The sequence below is a fragment of the Silurus aristotelis genome (assembly GCF_946808225.1).
Source record: "Silurus aristotelis genome assembly, chromosome: 7".
Lineage (NCBI taxonomy): Eukaryota > Metazoa > Chordata > Actinopteri > Siluriformes > Siluridae > Silurus > Silurus aristotelis.
In genome coordinates, this window is record NC_139580.1 from 21,335,864 (window position 1) to 21,355,886 (window position 20,023).

Consider the following 20,023-nt stretch of genomic DNA (forward strand, 5'->3'; position numbering starts at 1 on the left):
CCTACCTCTTGTTCCCTGAGAGAAAAAAAAAAGGCAAATGTGTTTCTGAGGTGTAACTGGCATCTATTCAGATGGGCACTTTTGGAGCATTGGAAGCAAAGAAAAAAGATAAGAGAAAAAAGTTTGGATTATAAGATGTAACTAATGTGTTTTTTAGTTGCTTGTTATGATGTTCTTGTCATCTGCAAAACCACTCGTGCAAATTTGAAACGATTTCTTTCTTAAAACTTTTAAAAGTGGAGTTCTCTCTGCATGTGGATTGAGTCACTAGATGCATTTTTCAGCAGGCTCTGCAATTATAAGTCAATCAATCCATGTCTGACCCAGGTTTCTAAAGCCCATTGCAAGGAAAACACCATAGGGACAATAATATCTCTAATGTATATTGTTCATGCACAAAGTTTAATTGAATAGATTTTTTTATAACAGAGTATATTTTGTTCAGGTTTAAAATAGAATAATTTTTATTCAATTCATTAAAATTTTCATTGTACATAGTCCCAAAGCCACAATGAACTTTTAACTATCAAAAATATTTTACTACATTTCATAAATAATGATATAGGCAAGAGACACAGGAGAAGACAAAACAAAGAAATGTTTGCATTTGTGGGAGGAAAGACAGAGATGTGTAGATACTTTGATGTCCCAGTGAGGTTTGGTTGAAGCGTCTAAACCTCAGAATTCAACTTGAGGATAGACTGCAACAGACCAAATGTGGTCCGGGAGGTTCATAACTGTGGCAATAAAGCATTAAGTAAGTCTCATTTCTAGACTTGCTTTGTCTTTTTCTCTGATTCATGCCAACTACTGAGAGCTAGTGGCTGCAGATGTTTCGGATAGTCATATGTGGGAAAAGAGTTTGTCTGTCCCTTTATTATGAACATACTACATGTTAACAAACATTAAATTTTTTGTGAGGAGAGAATATTTTTCAAGATTTTTTCTTTTTTGTGAGCTTGAAAAAACATTATACATTAGGCATGAGGTGTTAAGTCACTTTTTAGTCCGATCCTTATTTAATTCAGTCAGTCAGTAAATTACAGGCTTCCTGTTTGCTGAAGTCAACTATAAACAGCAATTAACAACAAGTGCATGTGACACACCCTGTCTTTTAATGTAATGGTAGCACTTGCAGGGGTCTGTGTGTGTGTGTGTGTGTGTGTGTGTGTGTGTGTGTGTGTGTGTGTGTGTGTGTGTGTGTGTGTGTGTGTGTGTGTGTTTTACGAGAAACAACTTATAGTAAATGTGTGACCATAGCTAGCTCATCCATCTTTCTACAATGGATGGCAAAAACCAAAGTGCTCACAAGTTGTTCCTATAACAGTCAACTCTGCCAGCTTTCCATAATATTGCTCTTGGTAGGTGGTTATTGTGCATCCTATGTCCTTTTGCCTCTGACCACATTTCTTCATGCAAACTGGGAGGTCTGTTTCATTAAACCACACTCTGGGCCATGTGCCATGGCTTCAAATTAAGAGTCTCTTTTAAGGCTCTAGCATTATGTAGTATTTGGTCTGCTTATACAAACCAAAGGATGAATTACATTTTCCCCCCAATGCGACTGCCAAATAATTTTCCCACATGATTTTAACTATACTCCAAAACGAATGTATTTTCTTTATTCTGTTAATTTTTTGGCATTGTTGAAACATACAGAAATTATTATTCTTGTTCTCAGTTCAGTGCATTTGAAAAAGGCTTTCCTGTAAATCTGGTTTTGCATACAAATAAAGGAGGCATGCCTTTAATCCATAAATACAGTATGATTCAATTTTCAAGTCTATTATTAATATTTTGTGTAATGATGCAGGATGTTTTAGGTTATTTTTTGATGATAGCGGATGTTTTCAATCATTCAGTAATCATCCAGATGTTTTAGATCTTTGTAATTTTTTTTGTATTAGAGAAGTATGGACACTGTTCAGAAAGTTAGACTATCAAACTCTGGAGCTTAAATGGAGAAATAGCTCCCTTTAAGCTCCCTGTGTGTAAAAGCCTTCATGTTGCATTATACAAACAGGCTATACGAAAAGGCTCATGATTGCAAAAGAGAACCAAAATATCCTTTACTCAATCTACCCACAAACAAACACAGCCTCCTCTAACTGTACTTCAGACAATAACAGATTTTTCTATTTACATTGCATTTACTGCAATTGTTATTTTAAAATAAATGCACGTATTGTGAGCACATTTACTATGGCCAAAGAAATGTTCCTGTAAACTGCTGTAAAAAAAAAAAGTACCCGACTTAAAAAGGGTAAGTACAAAGGTTCTGATGATCCCACCGTAGCTTGAAAATATTGTAGAGGATGGCCTGCCCAGTTATCTCAAAGAATAATGATCAGTTTGGGGTAATGTTAAATTACTAACAAATTGCAGTACATAATTAAGCAAAACAGAGCAATTTACAGTACTGTAATGTATAAACTTGGACAATTTTTCTTGAAATCTTTTTATTTTTTTACTTTTTTCATATCGATATAGTCATCATAAGATCAAAAATCTATTATGCAATTATCCTCAGTTATAATCAATGTATTCAATTATTGTTCTCTCACATACTATACATTTTTGCATGTCCATTAATGTGTTACTGTAATCGAATTATAAGAATGAAGAGTTTTAAAATGCATTCACTGTTCAATACTTTTCAATACTTAATCTTCACTGGACATAAAGTTAGGAATTAAGAGTCATCCACACAGCTCAGATAAACATCTGGAGATAGAACTTTAACCAAATCAATGTTTTCTGTTAACCACTAAGGTTGAACATGTTAGTGCTTTGCCTGAGAAAACAGCTTGTAAGTAGGATATGTTTACTGTTTCAATACGGAATCTGATCTATTACAGGATTTCATTCCTGCTCACTTCAAAAAGTCATTTGAAGGTCGAGTACATTAAATCAATGGGATTAGCAGTGAGTCCTGAAATGAAAACCCATGGATAAGCTTGAAGTCACCTGATCCAAAAAACACTCCTTCTTCTTCTTACGGCTTCTCCCATTAGGGGTGGCCACAGCGGACCAAATCTAAGAACACTAAACTACAAATAAACTCAGAGGCCTATGTCAGTACTTCATTTTGTATGGTACAATACACAATATTAAAATATGATATAAAAAACTAAAACTAATCAATAAAATTAATGAGTGGCACATAGTTGTAGTATGCTGCATCCCAGCTCTGGTGCCCTTGCTTCAATCCTGCACTCGGGTTACTGTGTGTGGAGTTTTGCCTGTTTTCCTCCTGTTTAGATAGGCCTCTTATGAGTTCTCCGGTTTCCTCAAAGAACCATGCTGGTATGTGGATGGGCAATGCTAAATGTGTGTGTGTGTGTGTGTGTGTGTGTGTGTGTGTGTGTGTGTGTGTGTGTGTGTGTGTGTGTGTGTGTGTGTGTGTGTGTGTGTGAATGTGGATTCATGTCTATTCATGTGTGTTGATAAGTTATCCACAGTGTGTTCTCCCCTCACTCCCGATATTTCCAGAATATTCTCCAGGAAACAGTCTACAACAAAGGATAGTGCATATTGTGCACAAGTGCATATTAAATATTAAATATTAATGAATGAATGAATAGATGAATAATTGGAACACAATGTTTCAGCACATATTTTTCAAAGTTTCATGCAAGGCCTGTATGTGATTAAAAGAGGCAAAAATGTGCTTATATTGCCTCTGAAAACATGCCATTTGAGGTTAGTGTGTGTGTGAAAGTAAAATGACTGTTGATGGGGGGGTCAGAGCAGACATTGCTGTGATCTGTGCATCACTCTGTATCCTAACCCACTCTAAAATCACAGGCACTGAGATAATTACAATATTGTTCCAGAAAAAAAATGAGACTGAGATGTTTTGTATCAAAATGCGATGATGGATTTTACACTATAATAGAATCAGACACATTCCATAATCAGATGTTTTTGTTTTTAGTTCAATGTAAATTTGATTTTGGATGTTATTCGGTTCTTATACATCATTCCACTTTCATTCAAAGGTTTGTGACTGTGATTTATGTGTAAATCCTCCAGAACTACTGTTATCTGAAATTACAGTAATTACTGTCTTTGATTTGCTAAATTAAAAATAACAATCATAGGAAGTTTAGCAGTTGGTGCTGACAATATACAAAACAAAGATGCATCTAAATTAAAGGTTGAGCACTGTTTTTATACAAATCATTTGTAATGCTCTTTTACATAATTTGCTGAAAATCACCTATGAGTGTACATGCAAACACACATTTACTGATAGGACAGCTAGCTTCAAAATGTGCTCATATAAACACAGGTATATAATCCAGAATAGCCACCAAATGTGTTCCATGTTAAGGTGTTTTCTTACTCTCTTTCCCGGCAATGAGTCTGCAGCTGCTTATGTTGGATAAGTACACCCCCAGTAAACTCCAGGATTCATTTGCTCTCCAGATCCTGTTTCTGGTTTCTGGAAATGTTCTGGTACAGACAAACAGCTGCAAGGTGCGTGTCTGAATGCGTGACAAACCTCTTCGTGCAGGTTCAAGTTTTTTTAATTCTTCTGTTCTTCATGAGCAGAAATTTTCAACATGCCTGCATCGGTAACTGATACAAATGTAAACAAATATCCTAATTCTGCCCAGGCATTCATTTTAAAAAGTGATGAAAGCAATACTGCAAATGATGTCTTAGAAGAACACACTGACATCCCAATACACTTAGTATAAAACACTGCCATGGTGAGAGTTAAAAACAAATTGTGTTTATTGTTATAGCTACATATGATTCAGATTTGCTGCCTCTCTTTGCAGTAATCTAAATTATTTTGAACAGATTTTTTTGGTAAAGAGAATCATTTTTGAACAATTGTGCATTTATTATTATACCCTTATTATACATCCCATCATTGCACTGCTTGGCTACAGAGGTGACAAAATAATCGCCCAATTGTCCGTCGTTGTATTTTTTCAAAATTCTGTTTTATGCATTCAGTCTTCAGTATATTGCAAATCGATATTTGCAATATACATTCTGTAAACAAGAAATTAATGAATCCATGTAATGATTCACATTTCCTTGCCAGTGGTAGCATATGCAGTAAACCACCAACAGCTAAATTGTCCTCACATCATTAGCCACAAAACCATGACATCAGGTTAATTATTACAGTGGCTGTATTTATGATACTATTGCTGGGATGTATGACTTGGAAAATTGCAAAATTGCACATGGACCAGATGGTACATGTGTTCATTCTTCTAGCTTGTAGAAGCTATGCATGTAATGTCTCATTTCTAACTACTTATGGATTTTGTATCATTTGAATCTTCAATGTTTCATGTCATCTTGACATTCCTAGAGAAAGGAAATGGAAAAATATTCTTGTTTGTGTCCCCCACCTGATCTGGAACATTCCATTCCTAATTGTTTGACAGATTAGTGTTTTACCATATCTAAGGCTTTCAAGATGTTTGTGAATGGAACTGGTTTAAAGAGGTTTTGTCAATCAAGTACTAGACCATAGATTAAACCAATCTGTCATTCTGGCAGTTTCCATGTGTTCTGCAAGTGTAAGGAATGTTACAGATTTTTTTAATCAATCTAACATGTTTGAATAAAAAAATGCATTTAAAGCAGTGTTTGGAACATAAGATTGAATATTGAAATATGTGTGATAATAAATGTATATAAATAAATAAATGTAGAGCTGTAGCTATCAATACATTTTATTGCTAAAATTGTATACAAGAATATCTGTGAAAACTAAAAACATTTAGTGCATTTAATTGACATTTTACATCAAAATGCAAATACAAATATATAAATAAAAAATCTTAAATAAAAAATTTTAAATACATTTTTGTGTACTCCTAATCCTATGGAAGCCTGTTTCGCCACATAAAAAAAAGTTTGCCTAATTCCTTTTTTCCCCTCAATTCTGATTTCATTTCTGATTTCCTCAAAATTCTGACTTTATTTCTACATCCAACATTTCTGGTGTATCCACCAGTAACCATGTTGTGCCCTCCAGAGCTGATTGTTAGACAGGGATTGGAGAGACAGAGTTCTCTCCAGGGATTGGACTTTAGTTAGTTTGATACCATGTGATTCTATTGATTGTAGTCCATTTAATTTTTAATGAATAAAGTTTTTTGCCACTACAGAGGGGGTGATGTTGCCCGATTGGCAAAAGAAAAAGAATGGCTATTGTGAGAGTAAGAAAAACTCGGAATTGCCAGGAAAAATCTCGGAATTGCGAGAAATAAACTCGGAATTGGCAGAAAAAACTGAATTGCGGGAAATAAAAACAAAAATCAAATCAAAATTAGGAACTTTTTTTTTAAGGTGGCAGAAATGGGCCTCGCTGTTTTCTCCTTGTTCCTCCTTTTTTTAATCTGTAGCATCTGTGTTTACCTGTCCAGAGTGCTACAGAGTTTAGTGCATCAGGAATAATGGGTTGCAGGGACACACAATGCTCCTTGTGTAGTTAAATAGACTAAATGAAGCATCGAGCCAAATAATTTGCAATGATGATTTTTTTGTATTCAAATTACTCGAGTTACTCGAGGAATCATTTCAGCCCTAGTCAAATGGTTTTATATGCACGTTGCATTACTCCATCACTTGAGTACAGTAAAGGTCTTTGCTCTGGGTGATTGATAGAACCTGAATGAGCGTTTTTATACAAACGTAGACTTGTTGGATTGGATAAAGTATTTTGGTTTCCTTTCAAAGCCACATGAAATGACCATTGGGTACATGTTCCACATTGGGATCCGGTGTAGTATAAGTGGTGCTGCTTGTACACATAGGCCCAGACATCATGTGGCCGGCAACATTTCTCAGTAGTAGTAGATTCAAAGAATAGAAAACTTGTCCAGCTCCCTCAAAAACCTCATTGGCGTCTTTATCCACTCAATCTCAGGCCAGCCTGGATGGATCCATATAACCCCATATAACCCCAGTTGTGAACCCAGTTTCCCTCATCAATGACACAAAAGCCAATGAAGCCTTTAAAGGAATGAGTTTGTGAATTTTCGCTTGAATTTTGTTGCACTGTTTGCTTACTTTTTTCAATCGTGTAGTAAAAGTAGTAACCCATATGGTTGTGATAAAAAATAGTGACATTTAGGCAATTAACAGACTCATTCTTGAGATTCCCTTTCAATATCCCACACTCTTGGGAAAGCAGCGCATGTTTTAAGGGGCGTTGGCAGGGATAATTAAATGAGATTATATTTGTGGGTCATTGAGCATTGCTGCTCCAGATTCCACAGCACAATATCTCAGTGTGCTCCATAATGGGAGCAATTGTATTCTTTTACACATTTATTGTTCGTGTATGATCACAGTATTTGTAGAAACCTATTGCCCACTTCAGTTCCACTTCACCACAAAACAACAGTGATGATAAGGCTCATCTTATTTGACCATGAAATCTTATTTCAAGATGAATTTAAATGTGAATAAATTGTTCACAGATCAAAAACACCCCTTTAGCTCTGCAGAATCTGAAGCAGTTTTATTCTTACCACTAAATAAATATAAATAAAAGTCAGCTTTCTGTTGTGGGTTATATAAACTATAACTCATGAAAGTATAATGATATGATTTTATATGACCAAATATGACCAAATTCAACACTAATGACCGATTCCCTATTACCCAGAAACAGTTCAGAGAAGAAAACTCTTTTCATGTTTTGATGGGTCCATATTTCCATAAGGACTGTGCTAGGAGTCTGCATCAGTAATTGATATTGACAGAAAGTGTCATGGTAATTTCCCTGTAGTATATCTCTGTTTCTTTCTTTGATTTTAGGGTAATATTTAAGAAGAAAGAATTATAATATACTGACATGTAAAAAAAAGTGTTTTTACAATATTCCTAAATCTTTTAAAGCATGTTTGGTGATTTTCATTAAAGAGAGAGATGATATGCAAACTTTAACCTCTGCCCAAAGACAAAACCATGATGAAGTCATTCTGGCTCTGTTTTAATTAAAACAATATGTAATTGCCTAGCCACAAATAAATAAATAAAACCTTTCTTAAAATGCCATCTGCTGCCAAGTCTCTGTTGAAGTTATATTTCCCGAAACAGACATACTGTAAGTAATATAAGAGCTTTGTCTCTTCTCTTTTTTTTTTGGCCTGTTGGCCTGATTAAATCCAGCTGAAAAAATTTATGTTTCTAAAGCTGTACTTGCATTTCCATAAGGTGTGACTCACTACACACATATTATAACCATGTCTGTACAATTTAAAGCAAGAAGACACAATGTGGCTACAGGTTTTCATTTGAAACAAACGGTAGAGCACAGTATACAATCAATAATGATATGAAGAACAAAATCAGTTACATAAAACAAATTTAGCTCCTGTGAAAACCTGTTTGCAGAAACCATAACGAACTTAAAAGACTGACAATAGTTGCACTAAAAACACATAAGTATTGTTTAATGGTAAGAAGTGTGACTTTGTAACTGATGATGCTATACACAGCCATGTTGATTTGCTGAACATTCATGTTCCAAAGTAGGAATTCTTATAGAGGAAGGCATTCCTTGGCTTTTTCCAGACCAAAGTTTAGGAATTAGAAGTTACAATATGACCATAAGTCAAGCATTTGCAAGAAGGAATTCTGGTTTTTTTTTGTTCTTTGAAGGTGTTGGAAGGTTTCATTATGTGCACACACCAACATGAGAAGGCATCCAGATGATATTACCAGATCTTCAACAAATTCATTTTACAGAGATGTGTTATTTCAGCTCTCTGGGGAAATCAGGAGGAGGTATCATCCTGAACGCTTCCATAAGTTTCCAATGAAACTACAGATTAAAAATGCTCGCATGTAATTGTTTTGCTGACATACAGTGCTGTGTAGCTGAAATGTTTTTTGTGACACAGTCCACATGTACCATTTGTATTTTGTTCTTCTGCACTTTACAGAGGGAAAGTGTGATTCACTACATCATGTACAATACAGTACATTATAACCATATGATTACATGTTAATGAGTTGGCTCTAAGAATACAATTAAAGCATAGGTCTGAGATGGGGTGAGGTATGCAGCATTGTTATGGGATAATAAAAACTTGGAGAGCCTGAAACCACCCTCACTGTCTCTAACAATCAGAAGAACTGAGTCAACTGCTTTTGAGTTAATTTGTGGAATGATCTGTGCAGCAATTCTACTGGTTTTATGCATTTTGCATGGGTGTGTACTTGTTTTATTTACTGTGAGCAAATGTGTTCAGAATGATAGGGAAAATGTGGTTTATGTTTAGAAGAAATAAATGGTTAAATGCTTTTCTCTTGGCCAGTGTAGTTAAGGTTATAAGCAACATTACAAATATTTCTACATCACATGAATGTTATTTTTCTTTTGGGTCAATTGAATAATTTCCTACTTTCATTCTTCAAAATTAATTTAAAGTCTTGGCTTTTACCTTCGCACTGATGGAAAATAGTTATACAAAATAATTGTATATTCAGCAGAGAAAAGAAATAGTGATAAGTACAAAGATATTGGTTACAGCTTACCTCTACTGAGCTTTAAGCAACTCTATAATTGAATTCAATTTTAAATCACATATTGCTGTAAAACAAATGCATACTTTCGTAAACTCTGAAATAATGTGTTGCTGGTTGGCTCCCCTAGTCATAGAAGTAGCAGTGTGGTGTATATGTTTTGTATATGATATTCATAGTTCTGAATAGTTTAGTTGTAACCTATTTTGTTGATCCCTTTTTATGCAGTACAGTATAATCACATGTATTTCACTTGCTTGTGGCAAACATACATACTGTATCACATACATACTGCATAAATACTGTATCATTTCAGTAGAGAAAAGAAAAAAAAACTTGTTAAAATGAAACAGTTGTGGAAATATTTTGTATTTAAGAGAGGCAGAGTTTCTCAGAAGTAAAGATGGGAGGAGCTTCGTTAGTCTGTAAAGACTGTGCCTACAAATTGTAGAACAGTTTCAGAATAATGTTTCATAAAATAAAATTGATAATATACAATACATAATATCATCAGAGTTTCAAGGAATCTCGAGAAATCTCTTCGCACAAGGGACGGAAGTGAAAATCAATTTTGGATGCCGGTGATCTTCAGGCCCTCAGGTGGTATCACAGCATGTGTTCATTAACACTTCCAGAAATCAACACCACAAATGCAGGTTAAATGTCTATCATGCAAAGACGTAGGCATGAGTGAACATGATCCAGAAATGTTGCCATCCTTTCTGTGTCAAAACTAATTACAAAATCTGTGAATGTGAAAAACTGTTCTGTGGTCAGACAAATAGAAATTTTTATTTCTTTTTGGAAACCATAGACACCATATACTCTGTACTAAAGAGGAAAGGGACCATTTGGCTTGTTTTCAGCCCTCAGTACCATCTCTGATGGTATGGGAGTGCATTAGTGCCTGTGGAATGAGGAGCTTGCACATTTGAAAAGGCGACTACAGTGCCTCCAGCAAATGCTACCATAAAGGAATGTCTTTTTTAGGGAAGAGCTTGCATATTTTAGCAAGACAATGCTTAGACACACATGGAACACACATTGGACAATGTTGTTCTCCCAAAACTTTAGCAACTGGTGTCCTTAGTGACCAGATGTATACAGACAAAAGACTTGATGGTACACAGTGGTAAACATGGCCCTGTCCAAGATGTTTTAAGACATGTTGCAGCTATCAAATTCTAAATGACTTCATTTATTCCTTAAAATTTTATAGATTTTCAGTTTAAACATTTTATAGTCTATTTGGTTTTGATGTAAATGGAAAATTGATTCTTGGGATTTGCAAATGTCTGCATTCTGTTTTTATTTACATTTTAAACATGTTTACATGTCCCAATTTACATGTGTTTACATGTCCCAAATTACATGAAATTGTGGTTGTAATTTCTTAAAGTGATTCCCCCCTAGCTAGCCACCAAACTGGTCCAACAATAAAATTTTGCTTCTTGTGTCATTTATTTCATAATAAAAAACTGAATTGCATTTGAATAGTGCTTCAGCTGTGGCTGCAGTGAAAGGAGATTTGTTGAATTGTGTTAATTGGTGTGGCAGCGGTTCACGAGTGGAGGGTGGAGCCAGACTGGAACGGAGCACACTGATTAGTCTCATCAGCTACAGGTGTAGCCTTAACACTCATTCCATCTGGCTTTGCCCTCCACCCACGAACCGCTGCCACAATTGGCTTTCTTGCTTTAGTAATGCCATTTATTCTCACTGCATGAGCTACCTGTCTGTGATGCAGCACTCTGTTATACTGAATTTCTGTATAATATTCATATGAGGTATTAAGAGGTAGATTGATTCCGGTAGGACACCACTGAAGGCCTCGGTGTGATATACATGTCGGCCAGTGCAAATGAAAACGCTGTTTTCTGCATTAATGCTTAAATGGTTTTTACTTTTAAATGTGAGTGTTGTGTACTTGTAAATGGTTATGAACAATAATGTTCCTATTTATGCCATTTCATGAATGCTTTTGCTTCATACTCACCACAGCACACACGACCATCAGCAGCAGGTCAGAGAAACATAGAACTTCTGACCCTGATGTTTTTCTGAGCTTTAGCCACGTACCAATATATAGGATCACTAATGCTACAAATATTGAAGTTGATTTTCACAACATATTTATACAGTTGTGAAAACAGGGCTCCATCTTATTTGCTTGCAGTAATACGATAACATCATTTACAGGCATAAAGAGGTCAAATTTACCTATGACTCGTGTTTCTCCGTGGATCAGCTTTTGGCATACAAACAATGCTGCTGCAGGGTGGGAACCAACAGTTCCTGCGGTTATACAAGAATACCTGCCAGCTGTTCTTTTTACAGAGGGAAAGGAAACTGTTTTTGCTCATGCATGTGCAATGAAAGCACATTCTTCCAACTCAAGCATTTCCCACCCAATCTGATGAGGATTACTTTTTAACAAGAACGCCTGGTGGTACTTATTCTCTGATTACGGTACCCAGAGGTGTAAGAAGTGGAAGCAGAATGAGTAAGCAGTCACCACTACCACCTATTCCTCACAAGGAGAAACATGAAAACGCCATACCTCATCATGGGAGGTATACACTTACACTTCAAAAAATGCTTGCTTTCGGTTGCATATTATTTTGTCACCGCTCCATAAACAATAGTGCAAACCAACTCTGCAAAAACTTTTAGTGCTGATTCAATTCAAACTCTGAGTTCAGTAAGTGCACATTCATCTGTGGTCTCAAAGTTACTTACAGTAACACTGTGTGTGGTCTGTGTGCAATATGTATAGCATTTACTATTTTAAAAACAGTATATATATTGAGCATGGCTGTGTTAAATTATCTAAAAAATTATCAATATAGTTAACATTTTAAGATATTTCCGTGAAGGAGATTAAAGGCTAGGTATCAATGTGATGCTCCCATTTACATTTAATTCTGTGTTTACTTAATGTTAACCATAATTTCCAAGCAGGACCTTAACAGCATCATAACCATAAAGAGCATCAAATACTAAATATTATTTCAGTTGGTTTATCTGTTTTCTCTATTTTATGCTCTTCAAGTAAACAGAAATGGCAAACAAATGTATTGTTTAGTTTAACAGTTATTCTTTGTTTCAGGTTCGTTTAAGCTTTTGTGCTAAATAAAGACTAAAAGGCAGCCCTTATTCTAGCTAAACCTACGCAATTCTGTTTAGATAAACAAAACACTTGGAATCCCTTTTGCCTTTATGCAATAGATGAATTGTCTAAGCTTAAAAAAAAGTCCCACGTGTGAATAAGTGTGTGAATATATTTATTTATAATGCCCTGTAATGGACCGCCATTCTTCTCATGGTGTATTCTTGCACCCCTCTGGTGCATTCATTCTGACCTGGATAAAAAGGTTACTGAAGATAATAAATGAATTAATGAATAGCTACAATATACTAATAATTGAATAGCCTCTCAGGCATAAAGCAATAGAACATTTTCTTTGTAGGTACTTGAGTATATTAATGTACTGCCTTGTAGCAACACTCTATTATTGAACAGATTGTAGGGCATAAAGCAATAGAAGCATAAGTTATTAATCTACCCGAGTGCATTTGACATTGCTTACCTGCATTTAAGCAGCTGTATTTAGCTCTATAAGTGTCTATAAGCATAAAAGTATTTAATATCTCTAGTTTGTCTGCTGGAACAACCAATTGTAGGGATATATTATTGTTTACCATCCTTTGAGGTTTATAGTCATTGTTTTTGTGATAAGCTTGGTACTTTAGTTAGACTTGCACTGCCTTTAAGGAATTGTTCTGCTTTCTTTAAGGTTAAAGCACAGTGTAAACAAGGCAGAAGAGCTCATTATTGTGACTTATGTCGCCCTCTTGTGGTCAATAATTGCTGCCAAAAAGAAAACTACAGTATTTTAGTATGATCAGTATTTCAGCGCTAAATCATTAGGGGTTCAATGACGTAGTGCAGAAACCCTATTATAATTGTAGGCAATTATTATTATTATTATTATTATTATTATTATTATTATTATTAATAATAATTTTTTTTTATTTTTTTTTTTTTTATTTTTTTTTATTATTACACTGACTGTGCAGACCAAACTGTAAGGCCTAGAGGCTTGAAACTTGGCCAGATGGTAGAGCTCAATTTGGGGAGAGGTTGACAAATTTTTTACCCAATTGGACAAATAAGGGCGCTACAGTCCAAAAAAAACAACATAATTTCACACATTTTTGGCCATATCTTATACACCGTTTGACGTTGACTCAAGTTTTATATCCTTGCAATTCTTGGGTCAAAACAAAGAAAATCCCTACTGACAGATTCGCTCTACGAAGTCCGGTTTTCCGCTAAATTTAATTATGTTCAAAACCGAACTTTTGCAAACCAGAAATGTTGTCTGGGAAGTGAATATCAACAATTATTTTTTAAAAAGTTAAACTTTTACTAAAATAGCTATTAGTAAATGGCCATTTGTTATGAACTGAATGAAATACTTATCATTCCGACCTATCATTCTTTGGTCAAATTTTTTTTTTTAAAAAGAGCTTGACCATTTGGTGGCGCTAAAAACAAAAAAAAAACATAAAAATGGCTTTAACAATGCAACCGTTAATCCACTCGACCTGAAAATTGCCACACAGTGTCTGTGTCCAATTTGTCACAAGGATATATAAGGACATTTACGTATGTAAAAAAAATGGCCGCCACCGGCAATTTCGAGCACCTATAACACAAGGTTATACGCCCATGGCCCTAAAGGGCTTTAAGAAATCAGCCACTGGGGGTTCTGTATCATGTTTTATGGTGTATAAATGATTGTATATTGCACGATTTTTTAAACATACACTCAGTCTTGATATAATTTCGTACCTTCAATCTGTCAATCCAATGGTTCATTAATTATTCTGTTAAAAGACTACTTGAAACCAAACCAGTTCAAAAATGTTCCCTGGACAGTGACTATCAATAAATATAAAAAAAAAAAAAAAAGTTTAACTTTCGACTCGCAAAGGGTCGCCAAAAAGTTCAAAACTAGGCGGCCCACTTTTACTGAAATGGCTAAAATCTGAGAACGGAATGAGATGTCTTCACCAAACTCATGTATTTTTTTTATTTGTGTAGCTTGACAACTTAGTGGTGCTGTAAAATGGAAAAAAAAAAGAAAATGGCAACGACTACACATCCGTTAGTCCCATCAAATTGGCCTGCAGTGTCTGTGTCCAATGTGCCACAAGGGTCTATTAAGACATTCGTGTATCTTAAAAAAACATGGCCACCATCGGCCTATGAAGTTCGAGCAACTATAACACAAGGTTAACGAAGGCTGTGTAGATTAAAACTCGGTGGGCATGTTCCTAATGTTTCTTTTTCTTCAATGCCTTAGGTGCTTGAACCACAGTAACCACTGCTTGCGGCTTTATCTTAATTCGTGATTGTGTTTATCCTGCTATATAAAAAATGTTTTTTAGATTAACATTGTAATCTAATTGCAGTTTTGGCACTTTCTGGTATGTGCTCAGGCAGGTTTAGAAGTAGGTGTTAATTTTAGAAGTAAATATAATTACTAGTGCTATTGTGCTGGGAAACTCCATTTTGCTCCTAGAAGGTGCCACTGTAATGTTTTAATCATGAGACTCCTGAACCCAATTATTCAAGTTTTATTTTTCATTGTAGTCATTTATTAAGGAGGGACAATTGTACATACATTCTTATGTGATTTTTTTTTTTTCATTTATGAAATTAGTAAATACTATAAAATACATTATTAAGTAAATGATCTGAGAATCTCATTCTGGAATTGTATTCAGACAGGGAAATTGATTTACATACAATTGGTCAATTTAAACACATGATAAAGTTCTGTAATGCAATGGTAGACTCTTTCACAGTGGAATGAACAATACAGCATGGACTTTGACTTTTATTCCTATAGGGCACCAACGCTTCCCACAAACAGCTTTCCACTTGTGTCCACAACTCATACACACTCTGTTTGTTTAGTTGAGCATTTTGTTATATAATTTTTCTTTTCTTAAGTAAAGGTAAAGATCTATGTCCCCAGGTGTCCTCATGCCTGCGTTATACTCTGGCTCCAGACATGCTTGCACATAATCACAAAGTATACAAAATTAAACCACTGTAAGATAAAAGCATAGCTAGCAATCTGTGCTCTCTCTCTCTCTCTCTCTCTCTCTCTCTCTCTCTCTCTCTCTCTCTCTCTCCTCTCCTCTCCTCTCCTCTCCTCTCCTCTCCTCTCCTCTCCCCTCCTCTCCTCTCCTCTCTAGTTGTGTATGATGTACTCATGCTGCCTGATGAGGTGCCAGTGCTTGATCTTGATAGACTTCTACTGCTGTGGATTCTTTTGCTTGCTGAACCTGATTGATTCATCCTGATGCTTTAATTTGCTGTTTTCAGCACTTGTAGTTTGGTACATGTGTAAATTACATTTTCAACTGAAAAAAGGAATATTTGGTTATATTTGTGTATATCTTCCACCATTAGGAACACCTATACACCTTAAATCAATGGTCAAAACAGTCAAAACATGTGGCAGCATCAATGTCATGTCAAAGAAAATCATGCAGATACAGGCACATGTTTTGGCTGATTTAATTTAAGGCCACCAGACGGTGCAAAAAAAGCAAAAACATAGTAAACAGCAGGTCTGTAGGCAATAGGAATTCATTCTTTACAAATGTGGTAAGCAAAAATTCATTTCAGACCTTCAGATAAGACTATATCACGTTCCACTCAGCTAAGAACAGGAATCTACAAAAGTCTAAAGGTGCCACCTGTCTTTTTTCTGTCACACGTTCCCTACTGTGATGTTTAATATGAACAATAAATAAAGATCTTGACCTATGTTGGTTTTTGGCAGATTGGGTATTTTATAAATGAGTTGTTCCTAATAAAGTGTATGGTATATTGCAACAGTTGTAAAAGTAATTACAAGTAAAATTTGTTAGCTCAAGAATGCTTGTTTGTCTGCCTGCAATAAAACACACAAATATATTTCTAGTAAAAGAACCAAAGTGCAGAATGTCACCACAACCTCTTAATTAATACATCATGATGTTGTCATAAAATATCATTAACCAATGGAAATGTAAAAAGTTTTAAATGTTTTTAAACTTTTAGTATGTTTAGTGGTAAGTCTGAAAAGTTTGTTGATTAAATGTTCAACATTCAACAAAGAAGGAATGTAGAAATAAACTGTGAGCTAATAGGAAACTATGAATTGTAGCTCTTTTATATGAACTGTAAACACTCCTGAAAAATAACACTTGCAGCCCCTTTTCCATTTGATCCCCTGCTCTTATTACAATCACATCAAATTCATCAGTAATAAATAATAATAAATGTAATAAATCCTGGTGTTACAGCCTGTCAAACAATATCCGACAGCACTGATAAGCATTACAAGTACCTGATAATACCTGACAAATAGCCTGATAATCATTCATTTATTAATCCTACTGCCTGATGCAGGAAATCACTAAAACTCACCACAGAACGCATGCCAGCATGTAAAATCTTGCAATGGTAAAATTTGAACTCCATGTTACTGTTTAAAGAAAAAAGTATCAAGTAAAACTGCTCTTAGTTACTCTTCATGTGCTTCTAATATGGACCTTCCCTACCCTACAGAGGAGACTGTGCTTATTTGTGTACTAGTGCAACATCAGCTATCATTTCCTGGCTACATCCTGGTTTTAAGTATGTTATGTTTGTTAGCTTACTTCAAAAGTCTTTCCACTTCAAGTGTGTTTGTAAAGTCCGAGCTTTTTATTATTGCTGACTACCTTGTTTTGTATTAGGCTTTTGCTGCATTGTTTTTTTTTCTTTTGTTATTACCTTTGGCCTTGTCTGTGAATACTGGTTTTATCCTTGTACAAACTAACAACTTTAATTCTGGGTTACATTATCATTTTGTTTGCCTTCTCACATCACACACATCACATACAATAGCTTACATGGATGAATTTGGACTTTAATTTGAGTTTAATTAAAATCCCAGCACCACGAAGCACCACTACACCCTTGATCAAGGCCCTTAACCCTGTTTAGCTAGATAAATTAGAAAATTGTAAGTTGCTTTTTAAAAAAACATTACAGTGTTCAATTTAGTTTGTTTTAAGGCACCTTTTGACCTGCTTTCAATTATGCTTATGCACTCGTGTTCTTTACACCAGGTAGCTACACAGTAGAGCTCCGATCATGGTTTTCCCAAAGGACTTTAGATCTATTGGCTGATCTGGGCATGTTTTGTTCTGCGGTTGAAAGGTTGATAGACATCAATGGCATCAGAATCTTTAATAGGAATGCTGAATTCAGCTACAGCGATACATGTTTAAATACTCGAATCCTGGTGGCATCCATAGTTTTGAGTGAAAGCTACTTTATATATGCATAATTTAATGATTTATGTGTCACAAACTGCTTCACACTAATTACCAATTCAACTGTGACATCACTTTTACATGAGGTCTGCAGATCTTTTGATGTCAAGAATTTTGATGTAGTATTTCTGATCCTTGTTGAATCACTGGTGATGGTTCTAAATAACTTGACAGAAAACTCTAAAACATCAAAGGGGGGTTTATGCATGTTGTTTATATAAGGAGTGTATTCATGTTTTTTATACCACTGTTAAGAAAACTTTGCACATTTTGCATAGGACCAGATCATTAGCATGACAAATTCTGTAGGCAACTGCAGGTCAAACACATCAACTACCAGAGTGGCCGTGATTTTTTCCACCAGAATACGTATTTGAGTTACACTTGTTTAATATTCTGTTAAATGCTTTACAGTTGTAGCAGTTAGAAGGAATTCATTGTGCGGGAAGTTGTCCTCAACCAAAATATTAGTCTCTTTTTTTGTCTCTGACATTGAATACATTGGGCAAAGAGTTGTCCAACTTCTTCCAGATTTCAGAGTCCCTGTCTACTGGCTTCTTGCAAACAGTACATCTGCTGCTTTACTGGACTGGCTCAGTAGGTAGGTAGTTCTCAAAATACAAGACTTCTACCCAGTTTCAGAGCTTGTTTTCCCACCTCAACCTCTCTTGTGTTTTCATACCCTCTGTTGTAAAATGTAATTGTGGTGTTGTCTGTCTGCAGCAGTGTATTTCTGGAATCATTGCAGTACCAGCCACATATTCGGGATAACGATATGTTGACACCGAGTCTGCTTTTCCATCTTTATTTCATTTTCACAGGTTTTTCCATGCCACCCCAACCTACCCCCCTTACTGGAAGACATGTGTTGTTACTATTTCCCTATTTGCCAGGAGAACACTTAGGACTATACCTCAAAAGGAGAAAACATGTGCTAGACCACTGTGTAAAGGCACATGTTCAAGACACACATGCTCTTGCCACCAATTTGAGTGCTTCTATAGGTGAGCCAAGTTTTCTGGTCCAAGTATTATTTATTTCTGTTTCATTATTGTCTGTATTTCTAGTAGTCACTGCACTTCTGTAGTCAGTAAAAACCAGTTTGCTCTGGAATCAGGTACCCGTGTCAGGCAGATGGCTGTGTTTGACAAAGGTCAACACTCAAACTAATCCTTACCCTGTAATCATTGTGTTTAGTTGTCACTTGTCTGTCATCAAGCTCCAGTACTCTAGTTGCAGAGGAAGTGACCATCCCATCACTAGTCATGTGATTTGAGTAATGAGGTCAGGATCCATACCGGTTTGATAAACTGTTCTTTATGGGCTTGATTAAACTTTACTTTGGCATAAACCCACCTATGTATTAAGGGCTGCTGTGGTGGTACCAATCTCACTCAAATTAAACTCTCCTTCAATAGCTCCTTTAATAAAGGTAATCAGTCTTTAAACTCTTCACATGAATGATGTCAACACAGACTAACAAAAATGCACTATATCATGTGTTTTTGTATTATTTGATACCTCCTGGGCCTGTAGGCCGAAGACTGTTTAAGCAGCAGTGGCAATGGGTACATAATGTTTTTGCCAACAACGAGTCAGTGTGTGTTTGCAGCCCCACTGGTTTGCTGGCCTAGAATATGATGTGCTTTACAAACCCACATATCACCTCTTTTAAATCCTGGCTGTATCCAGCAAGTCTTCTCCATCTTTAAGCTTCATCAGCCTCCAACAATAATGAGGTGTTTGGTATCTCTTCCACCCCAATGATCTCAGGCCAAAGAATTTTTGATACCAGTTTACTGTATTCTTGATTACCATTACTGTACTACTGTACATTAGTGTACCCATGTTCTCTGTCAGCTTCTCTGTGCTCCTAACAAAATGCACTTTCTCGTCTTCCATAGGACTGCTCAAAGGTGTCTTCTGGCCACATTTTATTCTGCCCTTGCATCACAATTTAGGTATGAAATGTCTCTTTCTAATGGACCCTGCACCTGTATTTACTGTTCGCTTCACTCCTTGCTGTTGCCACAGGAAGGAAGGTGAAGCATGTTATCATTTACTGTAGTGATTGCTTCGTTCTTCACTAACAGCATTATACTGCTTCTTGTTTTGTTTTTTC